The sequence below is a fragment of the Piliocolobus tephrosceles genome, chromosome 7 (genome assembly GCF_002776525.5).
Source record: "Piliocolobus tephrosceles isolate RC106 chromosome 7, ASM277652v3, whole genome shotgun sequence".
NCBI classification, from domain to species: domain Eukaryota; kingdom Metazoa; phylum Chordata; class Mammalia; order Primates; family Cercopithecidae; genus Piliocolobus; species Piliocolobus tephrosceles.
In genome coordinates this window covers 47,112,898-47,130,571 of record NC_045440.1, presented here as the reverse complement: position 1 = coordinate 47,130,571, position 17,674 = coordinate 47,112,898, and the positions used below count along the sequence as shown (strand labels likewise).

Genomic DNA, 17,674 nt, shown 5'->3' with positions numbered 1-17,674 from the left:
CTTCTAACCTCTCCTGCAGGTTGCTACTACAGTGCTCCTTCTTATTGAATACAGTTAATCATGTCACTCACCTGGCCAGAGAACTTTGGGAGTATCCCAATGGCTCCTGCATGCCTCTTGGTACACACGTGGTGGGGTCTAAGATCAAGATGCTACCACGCCCCTATCTGTCTTGGCTCCCGCCTGTTCCCCTCATGGAATCTGATACTCCTTGCTACTCCCACTCATTTAGGTATCATTTTTCAACTCAAACTGAAACTCCATGTCTTGTATGAAGACTTCTCTTATTCTCATGGTGTAAACAATTCTTTTTCCTTTTTTTCTTTGTGTTAAAAAGTCTTTTCATTTTTTTTTTTTTTTGTCTTTTAGTTGTCATCACATTTACTATGTATTATAATAACTTGAGGAGATCTTTTCTCTCTCCTGGAAGTTTCTTGAAGGCAGGAATCATATTTCTTATTCCCTATGTACCCGTCAGAGTCCTTAGCTCAGAGACTTATACATTATAGATAATATATGCTTGTTACACCAAGTTGAGTTAATCAACAGGCATTTATTCACCCTTCATGGGGAAAAGGGACATAAGACATAGTTCCTGCCCTTGGGGACAATATGAGGTAGTTCACAAACCAAAACATATATTGCTACAAAGTACACAAGTGGGAAAGCAAGAATTTAGTGAAGTTGTAAATTAGAACAAGAACAATGAAGGAAAAGAGAGAGCAAGGAAGGAGGGATCTACACTAAGAAAGTTTATTGCTCAAAATGTGCCATCAGTTCAGCATCCCTGGGCACACTGTGGTCTTATTTTCTCTCATGCATTCCCCAACTGACTACCAAATGAGCAGCCATTTGGTATTCCCACTTTCCCATGCCTATTCATCACTGAAACCTGAGGGGCCAAGGGTTTCTAACTGGGTATAGAGTAAAGAACAAGACACGGGCCTGGAGATGCAGGTTTTGGTGGTGCCATGAGTAATTTAGTGTCCTACAGCTTCCCTTAGGCCACCAAAGGGCATGTTGGCCCACACAGGAGTCACACAGGCTTTCAGAGGCAGAGTTCTTGGAGGGAATAAAGCCTGTAAACCCTGAGGCTCCACTCCATGGAATGGATTAGCATCCCTCCTGTGCCTGGTGAGTGGCATCAGTCATGAACAGTCTAAGGAGAATGAGAAGACAGTTGCTCATATAGTCTTCAGGCTCTATAGTTCCAGTGTGGGACTGGACCAGAGTCTAATGAACTGGGTGAGGTGGGGGTAAACCACTACTGTAGTGGGCCTACTGGCACAACAGGAAGCACAGTGTTGAATCATCCTTAGGTGATTCGCTTCTGAATCAGGGTTTCACATTCTAAGCTGACTGACTGGCTTGGAAACCAGTCCTGTCTGATACAATGGCTTATAAATCACCTGTTTTTGTGAAGTATGCATACATGTTCTACCTGCTCTGACCCTACCAAATAAAAAAACAAGCTGCCTTGGCAAATGCATACACATACAAGGCTTTCTTCTTTTTCAAATATCAATGGTAATTTTGTAAATTCTGCAATCCTAAGAAAACCTGTTTTAGGAACAGTATCACTGAGAAATATTAAATTGTTTTTCAATGAAGTAATTTCAAATTTGAAGACTAACCATATTCAGTTTACTGTACTTAAGACAGCAGACAACAGCCACTTTCAGAAGACAACCCTATTTCTCAGAGAGAAGGAAGGTTCCTAGGTAGAAATTAGTTTTGTTTCCAGTCAGCCCACCTTGGAACTGCCTGCCGTGCCCAGCCGACATCCTCCTGCTGCCTGCCTAGCCTGCTCTTTCCACTGGACCTGGGTGCCCAGCAAAATACAGCCTCTAGGATTTTGCTTTGCAGTGCTCACCACTTAACCTAGGTGTATCTCTTCCCTCTCTACACACTGGCTCCAAATGCTCAGTGCAGTCTCTGCTGGGAGCGTATGTCACCCTCTCTTTCCTGCCAACCTTTTGAGAATGTGTGGGCCTCACATTTCCATTTGATTGCCTCCTACTCACTTTTCTGACCATTTAAAAAAGTTTTTATTTATTTAATTTCTGACCCTTATTTATTTTTTAAAAATTTCAATAGCTTTTGTAGGTACAAGAAATTTTTGGTTACACAGATTAATTGTATAGTGTTGAAATCTGAGATTTTGAGATTTTAGTGCACCCATCACCTGAGTAGTGTACAGTGTACCCAATAGGTAGTTTTTTTATTCTTTACCCTCTCTCACTCTCCCCCATCTGAGTCTCTGTAGTCCATTACATCACTTTGTATGCCTCTGTGTGCTGGCAGCTTAGCTCCCATTTCTAAGTGAGAACATACAGTATTTGGTTTTCCATTCCTGGGTTACTTCATTTAGAATAATGGCCTCCAGCTCCATCCAAGTTGCTGCAAAAGCCATTGTTTTGTTCTTTTTTTATTGCTGAGAAGTATTCCATGGTGTATATAGTGATTTTTTAAATCTACTCATTGTGTGATGGATGGTCACTTAGGTTGGTTCCCTATCTTTGTAACTGTGAATTGTGCTGCAATAAATAATATGTGTACAGGTGTCTTTTTTAATATAATGATTTACTTTCCTTTGGGTAGATACCCAGCAGTGGGAATGTTGAATCAAATGGTAGATCTACTTTTAGCTCTTTAAGGAATCTCTATACTGTTTTCCATAGACCTGTACTAACTTACATTCCCACCAGTAGTGCTAAGCATTCCCCTTTCACCACATCTGTTCCAGTATCTATTGTTTTTTAACTTTCAAAATAATGTCCATTCTTGAGGGGGTAAGGTGCTATCTCACTGCGATTTTAATTTGTATTTCCCTGATAATTAGTGATGTTGAGCATTTTTTTTTTCATGTTTTTGGCCATTTGTAAATCGTCTTTTAAGAAATGTCTCTTCATGTCATTTGCCTACTTTTTGATGGGATTACTTGTCGCTTTTTTCCTTGCTGATTTGCTTGAGTTCTCTGTAGATTCTAGATATTAGTCCTTTGTCAGATACATAGTTTACAAATATTTTCTCTCATTCTGTGACTTGTCTGTTTACTCTGATGATTATTTCTGTTGCTGTGCAGAAGCTTCGTAGTGTAATTAGGTCCCATTTATTTATTTTTTTGTCTTTGTTGTAATTGCTTTTGGGTTCTTAGTCATGAATTTTTTGCTTAAGGGATGTCCAGAAGAGTTTTTCCTGGGTTATCTTCTAGAATTTTTATGGTTTCAGGTCTTAGATTTAAGTCTTTGATCCATCTTGAGTTGATTTTGTATAAGGTGAGAGATGAGGATCCAGTTTCGTTCTTCTCCATGTGGCTTTTCAGTTTTCCCATCACCACTGATTAAATAGGGTGTCCCTCCTCTAATTTATGTTTTTATATGCTTTGTTGAAGATCCATTGGCTGTAAGTATTTGGCCTTATTTCTTTAACTCTTTATTCTTTTCCAGTGGTCTTTGTTTCTACTTTTGTATCAGCACCATGCTGATATAAGGTAACTATAGCCTTATAGTATAATTTGAAGTCAGGTAACATGACACCTCCAGGTTTATTCTTTTTGCTTACTATTGCTTTGGCTATTCAGGCTCTTTTTTGGTGCCTATGAATTTTAGGACTTTTTTCTAATTCTGTGAAAAATGATGTTGGTATTTTGATATGATTTACATTAAATCTGTACGTTGCTTTGGGCAGCATGATCATTTTCATGACAGTGATTCTTCCATGAGATGAGTTGTGTTTACATTTGTTTCTATCATCTACGATCATTTTCAGCAGTGTTTTGCGGTTCTCTTTATCTTTCACCTCCTTGGTTAAGTATATTCCTAGGTATTTTATTTTTTGCAGCTATTGTAAGAAAGACTGGGTTCTTGATTTGATTCCCAGCTTGGTCATTGTTGGTGTATAGCAGTGCTACTGATTTGTGTACCTTGATTTTGTACTCTCAGACTCTGCTGAATTTGTTTATCAAGTCTAGATGTCTTTTGGAGGAGTCTTTAGGGTTTTCTAGGTATACAATCATATGAGTGGAAACAATAACAGTTTGACTTCCTCTTTTCTTATCTGGGTGCCCTTTAATTCTTTCTGTAGCCTGGTTAGCACTCCCAGTACTACGTTGAATAGAAGGGTGACAGTGGGCACCCTTGTCTTGTTACAGTTATCAAGGGGAATGCTTTCAGCTTTTCCCCATTCAGTATGATGTTGGCTGTGGGTTCGTCATATATGGTTTTTATCACTGTGAGGTATGTCCCTTCTATGCCAGGTTTGTGGAGGGTTTCTACCATAAAGGGATGCTGGATTTTATTGAATGCTTTTTCTGCATCTATAAAAATGATCATATGATTTTTGTTTTTATATTTTGTCAATGTGATGTACCATATTTATTGACTTGTATATATTAAACCATCCCTTTAAAAAGTTTTTAATCTCAAATTTACTAAAAAGTTTTAAATACAGTAAAAAGCATGTTTTTTTTTCCCCTGAATTATTTGAGGGTAACTTCCTGACATGATACCCCTTCATTCCCAAATACTTTTATGTGTTTTTCCTACAAATAAGGACTTTTTCCCATATAACTGCTCTACAGCCATAAAAGGAGGACATGAATCCTAATCTTCCCTCCATCTAATCTTCCTACTCACTCATGTTTCACCCATTGCCCTGGTAACATCCTAGAGCAAAAGGAGATAGTTCAGAATCGGGCTGCATTTAGTTGTCATGTCTCTTAATACTCTGCAGTCTGGAATGGTTCCTCAGTCTTTCCTTGACTTTCATAACCCTGACATTTTGTAAGGAAACAGTTCAGGTATTCTGCAGGGTATGAACCCTCATTTTGGGTTTGTCTGATTTCTTCTGAGATTCAGTTGATGTATCATTGGTAAAAATAACACAGAAGTGATGCTGTGTACTATTTTTTGTTTGTTTCTTTTTTTTGCATTCTTTCCATTTTTCTTAAGACAGGCTCTTTCTATGCTGCCTAGGCTAGATTACAGTGGTTATTCACAGGAATGATCATTGTGCACTACAACCTCAAACTCCTGGACTCCAGTGATCCTCTCACCTCAGCGCCCTGAGTGGCACACTATAGGTGTGCATCCCGGGCCGGCTTCTAATTACATTCTGTGTATTAAAATAATTACATTATTTTAATTTGTCCCGATACTGATGATGTTCACTTTTGAAAACTTAAGGTGATGTCTGTCAGGCTTCTCAACTATAAGTTACTCTTTTTCCTTTTGAAGTTAAAAAACATTATGTGGGAGATACTGTGAAACCGTCTAATACCCTATTCCTTATCAAATTTCCAATTCATTCATTTTCTTAAATTCTTTTTCATTTTTATTTTTCATTTGTTTTTATATCAGTGTGACTCATGGAGTCTTACTGAATGGTTTATAATCCATAACTATCTCTTATTTTGATGCATGAATTGCCCCAGATTTGGCTAGTTGGGGACTCTTTCAAGCTAGCTTTGGTGTCCTTTTTCTTTTTGATGTCCCCATCATTCTTTGAGAATAGTCTTACTTTCTAACATAACAAGATTTCAAGGCTCATCTTGTATTTTCTCTCATCCAAACTTGGAATCAGCCACTTTGCCAATTCCCTTCAGGTATTTAAAAGCTACTATCTGACACTAGGTGTGCTCGTTGCTACTGACGTATCACTGTCCCAGGGCCTCTTAGTACAGCTGGGAAGTGTGTGCACACATACACCCTCTCACACACACTGACTTCTATTCATTCATCCATCCATCTTGAAAATCATGAGTTTGTACTACCCTAATTCTGATCAAACATGACAGGGTTCATTTTACTTTTCTCCCTTTTGATATTTGTGACTCACAGGTCCCTCAACAAACTCAACATGTTTAAAACAAAACACATCATCTTCTCAGCTTTCTCCAACTCTGTTCTCCCTCCTGAATTTTCTGTCTCATTAATGGTACCGCCATTCATCTTGTTGCCCAAACCTTAGAATCCTTCTGGATCCCTCCCTTTTCTCCACCTCCCACATCCAATCACTCAGAGTGCGAAGTTGAATTACCTTTCTACCTCTTGGATATCTCCAGGTGTACACCATGTCTTTATCCACCAGCTTGCCCTAATGGAGGACTCAGACTCTCTTGCTTCTCAAATAGTCATTTAGAATCACTTCTGCAGGGGTTCCAGAATTTCTAATGGCTTTGTATCACACGTGGAAAAAAACCCAAAGGCCTTATTGTCACGGCTTTTTAGACCTCCTCATGATCAGAGTCCCAACCCTACCCTTTCTACCTCTCTGACCTTCATGTATGTGATGCACAGAAACACTGGCCTCCTTGTCATTCCACAAACATGCCAAACAGATCCCTTCTTGCACCTCAAGTACCAGATCTCCCTGCTGAGATGCTCTCCCTACACATTTACATGACTTACCCATCTCCATTCAAGCATTACCTTCTCAGGCTTTCCTTGAGTCTTACGTAAAAATAGCAGACCTCCACCTTCACTGTCCCTTATTTTTATTTGAAGTTGTAACCATCATTTCTTTCTTTCTTTTTTTTTGAGACAGAGTCTCACTCTATCACCCAGACTGGAGTGCAGTGGTGCAATCTCAGCTTACTGAAACCTCCGCCGCCAGAGTTCAAGCGATTCTCCTGCCTCAGCCTCCTGAATAGCTGAGATTATAGGTGCGTGCCAACACGCCTGGCTAATTTTTGTATTTTTAGTAGAGATGGGGTTTCACCATGTTGGCCAGGCTGGTCTCGAACTCCTGATCTCAGGGATTCCACCCACCTCAGCCTCCCAAAGTGCTGGGATTACAGGCGTGAGCCACTGCGCCTGGTCTTACTTTCTTACATTATATCTATTGGTCTGTGGACAGTCTTCCCCCAAATAATGGCAATTCCAATGGTGTATGGATTTATTTATTTATTTTGGCTCTTATTTCTTGCTGTATCCCTAACACCTAGAACAATGTTTGAAACACAGTAAGCATACAATAAATATTTGTTGAATGGATAAATGTTTCAGCATGGTCTTCTTAATTATATTACACAGTGGCTTCACATTATATCATGCTGTATGTCATATTCAATTAAATAATTCCCCTACACTGACATTTAGGTTGCTTATATTTTCCCCATTATTATAGGTATTGCTACCATGAAGAGGAACAGTGTTGCTTTTGTTATGTGTACTTTTTGTTTAGTTTTCATGAATTAAATTTCTAGGGAGTACTGGGTCAAAGAGTATAACACTATTGCTATATATACTGCTTTCCAAAATATATATAATGTCTAAACACTTCAAGATAAATAACTATATATAAAGTCCTTTCATTTTTCTGAATAATATATATGACTCAAAATTTAAAGGTATATGGTGACAAGTTTCCCTCCCTCCAGCTCCCATCCTTCATCTTCTAGTTCCCAGCTACCTCTCACAGATAATCACTATTACTTGTTTCTCACATATGCTTCTAAAGTTTCTCTCTATATATTCCAGGAATATAGCCCATTTCAAGCATCCCACCATTCCTTCAATGTAACCAACGTCACAGATTTTTCTATGACAGTTCATTAAGTGTTTCCTCTTTCTTCTTGTAGTCACATAGAGAGCTGCATGGTATTCCACTACAAGCATGTGCCATAATTTTTAATTTCCTAATGCTGACCTTTAGGCCATTTCCACTTGCTATCACAAAGAATGGGGCAAGGAATAAGCTTGTATTTCATATATACACAAGTATATCTGTTGAATAAATTCCAAGAAGAAGAAGTGCTGGGTCGAAGAGCTGACCTGTTTAAAATTCACACACACACATCTGTATATACACATGCCAAGGTGCTCTCTCTGGAGTGGTGAAAATGTACTCTCCCTCCACCAAACGAAAAGTGTTTATTGCCCCTCAGCCTCACCAAATGAAAGTTACTAAAATTTTAGATTTCTGCAAAATTGGTAGGGGAAAAATAATAGTGTTATTTTAATTCATTTTTTAAAAATCATGAGACATAGAGCATATTTTCCTTTTATGAACTGTGTATTCATAACCTTTGCCCATTTTTATACTGAGTTGTCAGTCTTCCCTACTAATTTCTATGAGTATCTCATGTACTAGAAAGAGTGGCTCTTTGTAATACAAATTATACATACATATTCTTGATTTGCCATTTAACTTTTAATTTTGTCATGTGGGCTTAATTAATATTTTCTTTTGGATCCAGGGATGCTGAATCACAGAAAAAACTTCCACCTCAAGATACTTCTCCCACTATTTCTTCTAGAACTTTTACAATTTCAGTTTTTATGTTTGAATCTTTGATTCATTTGGAATCTATCTTGGTGTAAGATTAAACTATAAATCCAATTCATTTCTTTTTCCAGATGGCTAACCTATTGTCCTTACCCATTTATTGAATGGTTCATCTTTCCCTATTGATTTGAAATGTATGTATGTATTAACTAAATTCCTGTATATATTTGGGACTCTCTATTCCACTGGTCTATCTACTACATTAAGGTGAAAAAAATCCTTTAACTTAAAATTAACCTTAGAAAGTGGCTTTCATTAATTTGTTTCCCATAGCTAGATGTTATTTATCTTACGGTGTTTCTATAAAGACTAGAGAAGATAATTCCTTCCTGGGTCCAGTGCCTGGCCGTCATGTGCTTACCTCTCTCCTCCATGGTAAGCGCATATCCAATTCGACTTCTTCAGCTTGGAGTCTTACAGCTCTCCACGTCAACAAGGCCATCACTAGAACTCTGGCCTCCCCCAGTTACCCCTCACCTCAATAACCACCACACCACCACCAGTCCAACAACTTCACAGTCATCCTTGAGACCCCACTTCCTATCATCCCACATCCAATTTTTAGCTGGTACTGTAAACCGTATCTCTAAAACAGACCCTGAACCTTTCGCTTTTCACCATAAGCACTCTGGTCCAGGTCGTCAGTCTGACCTGGTTGGATTTTTCAAATGGCCTAACTTGTTTCCTGTTCCTACTCTTGTACCTCCACATTCCATTTGATCTGGAGCAGCTGAAGTGATCTTTTCAAAGCACAGATTGGATCACATGTATCTCATGCTGAAAACCTTAAAGCCTTCTCACTGTCCTTGGAACGAAGTCTGAACTTCTGGCACCTGGCTCTTCTCTGTGCTAAGCATCTGTCTCAGCCCCTGGGTTCTCTACATCCCAGGTACACTGGCCTCTCCTCTGCTCCTAGAACACACCAAGTCCATCCTTTTCTTTGCAATAGCTGGTGTCTTTGGGTGGAAAGTGTGTCTCCTGGAGCTTTTCATGGCTGACTCCACTTCATCTGTTAGGTTTCACCTTGAAGCTCTCCCTCCTCAGCTTCCCCTCACTGCTCATTCCAAGGTGACCTTGATGCTCCTACCCAGGTTACTCCATATCATGGCACACAGTGTTATGTCTCATAATAATCGGGAGTGCTTTTTGAGCACTTAGCATTTACCATGTACCAGGACCTGTTCTAAGTGTTTTGTGACTATTATCTCATTAATATATCAATCACATAAGGAGATACCATCATAACCTCCATTTTACAAATGAGAAAAGCAAAGCATAAGGTAATCTGTCCAAGGTTACCTGGCTACAAACCAATTGAAAATGATCTTATTTACTTTATTCTGGAGAGCTAGCCCCTTGTCTGTTTTGTTCATTGCTCTATATTCCTAAACCCAACACGAGGAGGTGCTCCATAATTTTGTGATGCCTAGCAAGCACTCAGTAAATGAAGGTAACACGGTTACCTCATCATCACAGAATGTGCCACATGAAACACCTTGCGTGATAGTGGGGCACAGCTAAGAAGGAGAGAGACCTGACATCAGCTTCCATTCAGATTTATGCAGTGCTTGGCTGTCCTACCTAACCCTCCCTGCCAGGTATGTAAGTAAGGGGATGCCTAGGGAGGCAAACAGTGGAGCCTGCAATCCCCAGGGCCCTTCTTCCTTGATAAACACCACAGGACTGCCTTGGCCATGTGGCTAAGCTTGGGTGTGAGGTGGAGTGACTGCTAAGGACCAGCCACCAGCACTCCATCTTCACAGCAGCCAGGACAGACCGAGGGTGGAATGCAGAGGTTCCAGGACAGACTGAGGGTACAGCCCATAGGTTCCAGAAATGTGAACACCACACCCTATGCCTCTGTTGACACTGTTTAAACAGTGTGTAGTTAAAAAGCATTTACATGTCACTAACTATATGAATGACCTCAAAAAGGTGTATCTAGTAGAACAAAACGTAACATAAAAAGACCCAATCTCTAGTAATATTCTACAGTCATGATCAAATATAGCTGAATTTCTATTTCATGAGGGCAGGAATGAAAGTCTTTCCATTTTGAATAATAGTGTTCATATTAAAGCTTTTGAATACACAGTTTAGGTTTTTTATGGCAAATGCTTTTTTGTGTATATAATATACATAGGAAATATTCCACTAACTATTGAGTTGCAGCTTTCTCTAAAACAGAAGTTGCAGTCAGGCACAGTGGCTCATGCCTGTAATCCCAGCACTTTGGGAGGTCAAGGTGGGAGGATCACTTGAGCCTAGGAGTTTGAGATCAGGCTGGGCAAGATGATGAAACCCCATCTCTAGAAAACAACAACAACAACACTAACCAGGTGTGGTGATGTGTGACTTCAGTCCCAGCTACTCTGGAGGCTGAGGTGGGAGGATTGCTTGAGCATGGGAGACTAAGGCTGCAGTGAGCTGTGATTGCACCACTGTACTCCAGCCTGGGTAAGAGAGGAAGACTGTCTCAAAACAAACAAATAAAAAATTAAAAGAAATCAAATAGAAGTTGCAGTTATAGAAGTATGGTAAATACTACAGAATGCAGACTAGACGGTAAAGAATTATACCTATTAATCATCTGAATATTACAATATTCAGACTTTAGATATGGACTGAATTTGACTTAAAATACATTCAGTTAAAAAAAAAAAAGCATCCCACAGTTGTGTAGGTATTATTCATGTTTTAAGGCCTTTATAAACCTCGACAGTTATCTAGGTATAAGAAGTTAGCTGAGAAGACTAAATATACTAACAATGATTTTCAATGCAGTAGAATAAAGTAGAATCAATTAAAATAATCCTGATTCAATCCATAAGAGTCCATATGCTAGAATCCATATGTATGATTAAGATCTTTATAATTTCCCAAATTTGAAAAATATTGCAATATCTGTACATGTTCCTGCCTTCTATCAAATCCTATTTTTTTTCCCCTTTATTTATTTAGACACAGGGTCTCACTCTGTTGCCATCATGGCTCACTGCAGCCTTGAGCTCCTGGCCTCAAACGATCCTCTTGCCTCAGCCTCTCAAGTAGCTAAGACTACAGCTGCCATCATGCCCAGCTAATTTTTAAATTTTTAGTAGAGACGGGGTCTCGCTTTGTTGCCCAGGCTGGTCTCAAACTCCTGGCTTCAAACAATCCTCCTTCCTCCCAAAGTGCTGGGATTAAAGGGATAAGCCACTGTGGCCAGCCCAGAGTTGCTTTTCAACCTTCCCTAAAGTTTCCTCTTTTATTGGTGAGCTTTTTTGAATACGAAAAACATTAACACTTTAAAAGAGTTTATGACAGGTGCCAAAGAAGTCAGCGGGGCTGTCCTGACCTATAAATCCTGGGCCTCAGAGTGCGGGTTCACTCACTGGCCTCACATAGCAAGCACATGTCGAATTCTTTTTTTTTTTTTTTTGAGACGGAGTCTTGCTCTGTCGCCCAGGCTGGAGTGCAGTGGCGTGATCTTGGCTCACTGCAACCTCTGCCTCCCAGGTTCACGCCATTCTCTTGCCTCAGCCTCCTGAGTAGCTGGGACTACAGGCGCCCACCACCAGGCCCAGCTAATTTTTTGTATTTTTAGTTTAGTTTTACTATGTTAGCCAGGATGGTTTCGATCTCCTGACTTCGTGATCCGCCTGCCTTGGCCTCCCAAAGTGCTGGGATTACAGGTGTAAGCCACTGCGCCCGGCCACATGTCGAATTCTTGACCCACAAAGTCCCTGCTCCGTATACACAGTGTCCACCTTCACAGCATCCTCAACCAAGGCCTTCAATGCAAATCCTTGAATGCCAGGGCTGCTCCCACACATGGCAGAGCCCACTCTGGCTGGAATACCATGCCAGGGCCCGAGGCTCTGCACAGCTCTGTTGCCACTGTTAGTCTCTATCAGGATGTAAGCAGGTGAAGCGTACCTTCCCAGAGTGCTGGCTTTCTTCCCTCTGCTCAGTTCACCACTGAGCACCCAGAAGTTTAGGGAATTCAATGTTGTCTCAACCAGTTCTTATGCATGGAGGGCTGGGTAAGATGCAGCAGTCAGCTGGGCTTCTGTGTCAGGCAGTATGTAGCCAAGTTTCCTTGCTTCAGTTGGTCTATCCCTTGAGTGTTCATCCTCCTCCCTTGAGGCTGCAGGGGAGCCCAGCAGCACTCCAGTCACATGTGGCATTCCTTCATGCTTGTGTTAGTACCACCACCTTTAATTAAGTTTCAAGAACTGTTAAAGCTTAGCATTATTACTGTAAGTACTTACTACCCACTATCATTAAACATAATTTGTAATGGCAATACTGTTTTAAAACGTCTCATCTACAGTAGGCACTCAAGTAAATGCATCGAATTGAATCTTGCTTGAGATATAGAGCAGGAATGAATAACAAATCTTGTATCACAGAAATAAAAAATATTCAAAAATAACACAAGTTCATGCTTGGATACAGAAAGTAGTACAGAGAAAAGTCAAAATTGATGAGTCTGGCTGGGCACAGTGGCTCACATCTGTATCACCAGGGCTTTGGGAGGCCAAGGCTAGAGTATGGCTTGAGGACAGGGGTTGGAGGGTGCCATAAGTTACGATTATGTCACTGCACTCCAGTCTGTGTGACAGTGAGATCTTGTCTCTAAATAAAATGAACTTAAAAATTAACTAATCTTATTTATTTACTTTCTTAGTGTTTGCAGTATCTATTTGCATTAAGATTTGCTTATTTAAAAACATTTTAAAGTGTACCTCAAATATGCATACCCTTTTTCAGCATCTAATTAAAAATTTCCTTTTAAAAATCACAGCTCAGCCGAGCGTGGTGGCTCACGCCTGTAATCCTAGCGCTTTGGGAGGCCGAGGTGGGCAGACTGCCTGAGCTGAGGAGTTCGAGACCAGCCTAGGCAACACAGTGAAACTCTGTCTCTACTAAAACACACACACACACACACAAAAAAGCTGGGTGTGGCAGTGTGTACCTGTAGTTCCAGCTACTTGGGAGGCTGAGGCAGGAGAACTGCTTGAACCCTGGAGGTGGAGGTTGCAGAGAGCCAAGATTACGCCACTGCACTCCAGCCTGGGGAAAAGAGCAAGGCTCTGTCTCAAAAACAACAACAACAAAAAACAAACAAAAAATCATAGTTCAATGGTTGTAGTGCATAGCATAACATTTTACACTTTTAATACTTATTCCCAAGTAATACATATAAAAATAATTGGACTTTGAATTCTTTTAAAAAGGCAGAACATTAAGTTAAAGGACAAAACATTTTTTCCTCACGCCACCCTCTATCTTTTTATATGCTACATTCTACAGCTAATGGCATTCTAAAATGAAATTTTAGGACTGTGGGACTTTGTTGTTATTCTCTGCTTTGTTCATATGTTTTTACTTCTCTCTTCCTAAGAGTTCTTTCTAACTCTTTTGGTGGATACGAAGGAGTCCAATCGTCTTCTATGGGCCTTCCTAACTCCAGAGGCCAGACAGCATACTCTACCCATCTCAGGTTCCCCTGTGACTTGGGACCTGTCAATCAGAGCAGAGGGCCTAACTGTGCTACTTCTGCCAGCAGGCATAACATTAACAAAAGATCTCAGGGTGTTGGCCAAGAGCTCTGCAGCATTAAATGGCAGGAATGGGGCATCTAGTGTGTTGATTCAGCTTGCAGCCCACACTAAGTGGTTCGAAAGCTGGAAGGCAACAGCTTCGGGGGTCATGCAGTTCCCTTCTGTCGGCTGTGGCTCTGAGGATGCAGGTGAGCTGACTTGCCATATTTCTGGTTGTACTAATAGAAGAGGCAGCAACTTCCACAGCAGTGTTGCTTAAAAGTCACTTAAAATCCATTAATAAATCTCTCTTTTTTTTTTTTTGGTCACCCAGGCTGGAGTGCAATGGTGCGATCTTGGTTCACTGCAACCTCTGCCTCCCGGGTTCAAATGATTCTCCTGCCTCAGCCTCCCGAGTAGCTAGGACTACAGGTGTGCAACAGTAAGCCCAGCTAATTTTTGTATTTTTAGTAGAAAGGGGTTTCACCATGTTGGCCTGGCTGGTCTTGAACTCCTGACTTCAAGTGACCCACCCGTCTCAGCCTCCCAAAGTGCTGGGATAACAGGCGTGAACCACCTCACCTGGCCAATAAATCTCCTGTTTAAGTTGGATAGTAAAGATTCGTCACTGAGCCTGACACATTCAATATGTAGTCGAATATGACAATTTCACATCCAACATTTGATATGTGGAAGTGAAGTTATAGGGTAAAGGAAGGCCAGACACTCTTCCCTAGATAAATCAACAACTACAACGTAAAAGTCAAAAACAAAATCATGAACAAATCCAAGAATTTGGTGTCCATTTTTATCAAGAAATAATGTATCTCTCTGAGAGACAAGTGAAATAAGGAGTGAACCATTTCACTTACCTAGTCGAGAAATCCCTAGAGAGCAGACTTAATTAATGTGCTGCACTGAGGTATTTTAATATATATTCATTGTTATGACTTATGCAACAAAACATTTTTTATAATGTGTGAAGAACTACAGAACTTCTCCATGGGAGTCACACATACAACAAAGGAGTACACATGGATGATTCCACCTTCCCTCCCAAGTACTGTTAGTGTCATTTTACCAAAGACAGCTATAACTAGAACATTCCTTAGCTAGCATACCAAACTTTTATAAAAACAGAAATTCTGAGGCTAAAAGAAAGCTTTTACTATTTGACAATTGGTAGTTAAAATACCTAGTTCCTATCTAGCCAAACAATATTTTAAGAAGTATTTGAGAATGCACATTCTTTCAATACCATCATCACTGATTATAGAAACCATGGTATCTAGGCACCAGAGACTCATAAAAAGAATGGTAAATCATTCAGAGAGCCTTATTTTGAATAGGAACCGTTCATGCAGATGATATCCTGAAATGATTTAGATTATGTGATAATGCTGGCATGTAGTTAAGAAGCCTGGAGAGGAGATAAAGGAAGAGTGAGGCCCATCAGGGATTTGGAATGGCACAGGGAGTTACTGAGAATGACAGAAGTCCTCACACTATCTCATCCAGAAATACTTCATGAAGGCAGTAAATGATAAAAGTATTGTCTGTGGAGATAGGATACCAGTGATACTGAAAAATGAGCAACAGGAAAGAAATAGCAAATTAGTAAACAACTGAAATCTATGTATAGAACAGTTTTGAGAAAAGGACCTTGTCCTGGGGCTACAGAAGCTCTCCCAGTAGCAAGAGTTACATATCAAACATTCCACAACAGAGCATTCATACTTCTAAAGCCTCTATTTGGCCATGACTACCAATGCTAGTATCAACTCTATGGTTTAAAATGCATTTGGGCTGGGTATGGTGGCTCACACCTGTAATTCCAGCACTTTGGGAGGCTGAGGGAAGAGAATCTCTTGAGTTCAGGAGTTTGAGACCAGCCTGGGCAACAGTGAGATCCCGTCTCTTTTTAAAATAATAAATAAATAGCACTTGTATTTCCTTCATCTTCTTGTACCTCTTGGTGTCTAATACCATTCTTGAAAAAAGGGAGCCAGGTCTCCTTGGAAAAATGGCTGATTCCGGGATGAGCACAGAAAATATACAAGATGAGCCTAGAACATCTTATAGTGCCAGAGAGTAAAGAAGTACTCAAAACAAAACAAAACAGAACACTCAAAATTATGGGAGTATAACAAAGGGATATAGACATCAACTGAAATAACTCCAAGGGAAAAAAAACTGGAACAATCTGAGCAAAAAAATAAAATAGTATTGGATTACAACTCAAAGTATAAAATAAATATGCACAAGTCCATAGTGATATAAATAATTGAACAAAAAAAGGAGAGAAGAGACAAATCTCACATGCAGAGGAATTCCAAATAACGGCTCCACCATCATAGAAAGGGATCAGAGCTCTCTGTTCCTCAGATGTACATTGTGTATGATGGCTTCCTTCCAAAGACTTCAGGATGGAAAGGAGGAAAAAGTACAGTAACTTCATAGTGCAGGAACCTGACAAGTACTACCTCAGCCAGGTGATCAAGGAAAGCATCAACAGCAAGAACTCGTGTTGACAGTGTGTACACTGGATATGACATGATGAAAACTGTACTTTATCCTGTGGTCTTCCTCCTAAGAACACATAACTCACATAACTCCAATCTCATCATATGTAATACATCAGACAAATTCCAGTTAAGGAGGTTTCTTTCTTTTTTGAGAAAAAGTCTTGCTCTGTCGCCCAGGCTGGAGTGCAGTGGCACCATCTCGGCTCATGGCAACCTCTGCCTCCTGGGTTTAAGCAATTCTTGCACCTCAGCCTCCTGAGTAACTGGGACTACAGGTGTGTGCCACCACACCTGGCTAATTTTTGTATTTTTAGTAGAGAAGGGATTTCACCATGTTGGCCAGGCTGGTCTTGAACTCTGGGCCTCAAGTAATCTGTCCGCCTTGGCCTCCCAAAGTGCTGGGATTGCAGGCATAAGCCACTGCACCCAGCACAGTTAAGGAGATTCTACAAAATACCAAACACTCCTCAAAACTGTTAAAGTCATAGAGAAGCCTCAAAAGTTGTAACAGCCAAGAGGAGTCTGAGGAGACATGGCAACTGAGTATAATGTGGTGTCCTGAATGGGATCCTGGAGCAGAATTAGGTAACACTAGGTAAACACTAAGGAAATGTGAATAAAGTACTTTAGTTAATTAAAAAATCACATCTACGTGCTTTCCAAAAGTAGAATATATTTGTGTTGGACATACTATTTGAGTCTATGTCGACAAAGGTAAATGTCTGTCAATTCCAGCATCCCTCACCCTCCTGCGGAGGCCCCTGGTTGAGATTTGGTAATCAATACCCTCAGAAGGAACAGTACTCTCATGACAGGCATGATTATCTTACTGTACTGTCACTAGTAAATGTTTCCAAATAGCTGCAATTTTAGACAATCTCTTTCTCTCTCTCTCTCTCTTTTTTTTTTTGAGACAGGGTCTTGCTCTGTTGCTTAGGCTGGAGTGCAGTGGTATGATCAAGGCTCGCTGCAGCACTGAACTTCCAGGCTCAAGTGATCCTTCCACCTCAGCCTCTCAAGTAGTATTTTTTTCTTAGAGATGTGGTCTCACTATGTAGCCCAGTCTGGTCTTGAACTCCTGGGCTCAAGTGATCCTCCAGCCTTGGCCTCCCAAAGTGCTGGGATTACAGGTATAAGCCACCTTGTCAACCAACTATCTCATTTCTTAGTACAGGCATACCTTAGAGATACTGCGTGTTTGGTTCCAGACCACTGCAATAAAGCAAGTATCACAATAAGGCAAGTCACACACATTTTTTGGTTTCCCAGTGTATATAAAAGTTACGTTTACACTATACTATAGTCTACTAAGTGTGCAATAACATGTCTCAA

At 40.3% G+C, this 17,674-nt stretch overlaps 1 protein-coding gene across 9 annotated transcripts in view; it reads right to left on the bottom strand.

Annotated features, from left to right (window-relative positions):
- Positions 1–17,674, bottom strand: part of LOC113219520 (DNA repair-scaffolding protein) — a 457,358-nt gene that overhangs the window by 86,091 nt on the left and 353,593 nt on the right. The window contains exon 1 of one of the 9 annotated variants that reach the window (XM_026456194.2): positions 12,208–12,484. The exons of the other annotated variants lie outside the window; for them this stretch is intronic. The gene's annotated coding sequence lies outside the window, so the exon portion shown is untranslated. Of the gene's footprint in view, positions 1–12,207; positions 12,485–17,674 lie in introns of those variants that run through there. 9 annotated transcript variants of the gene reach the window in all.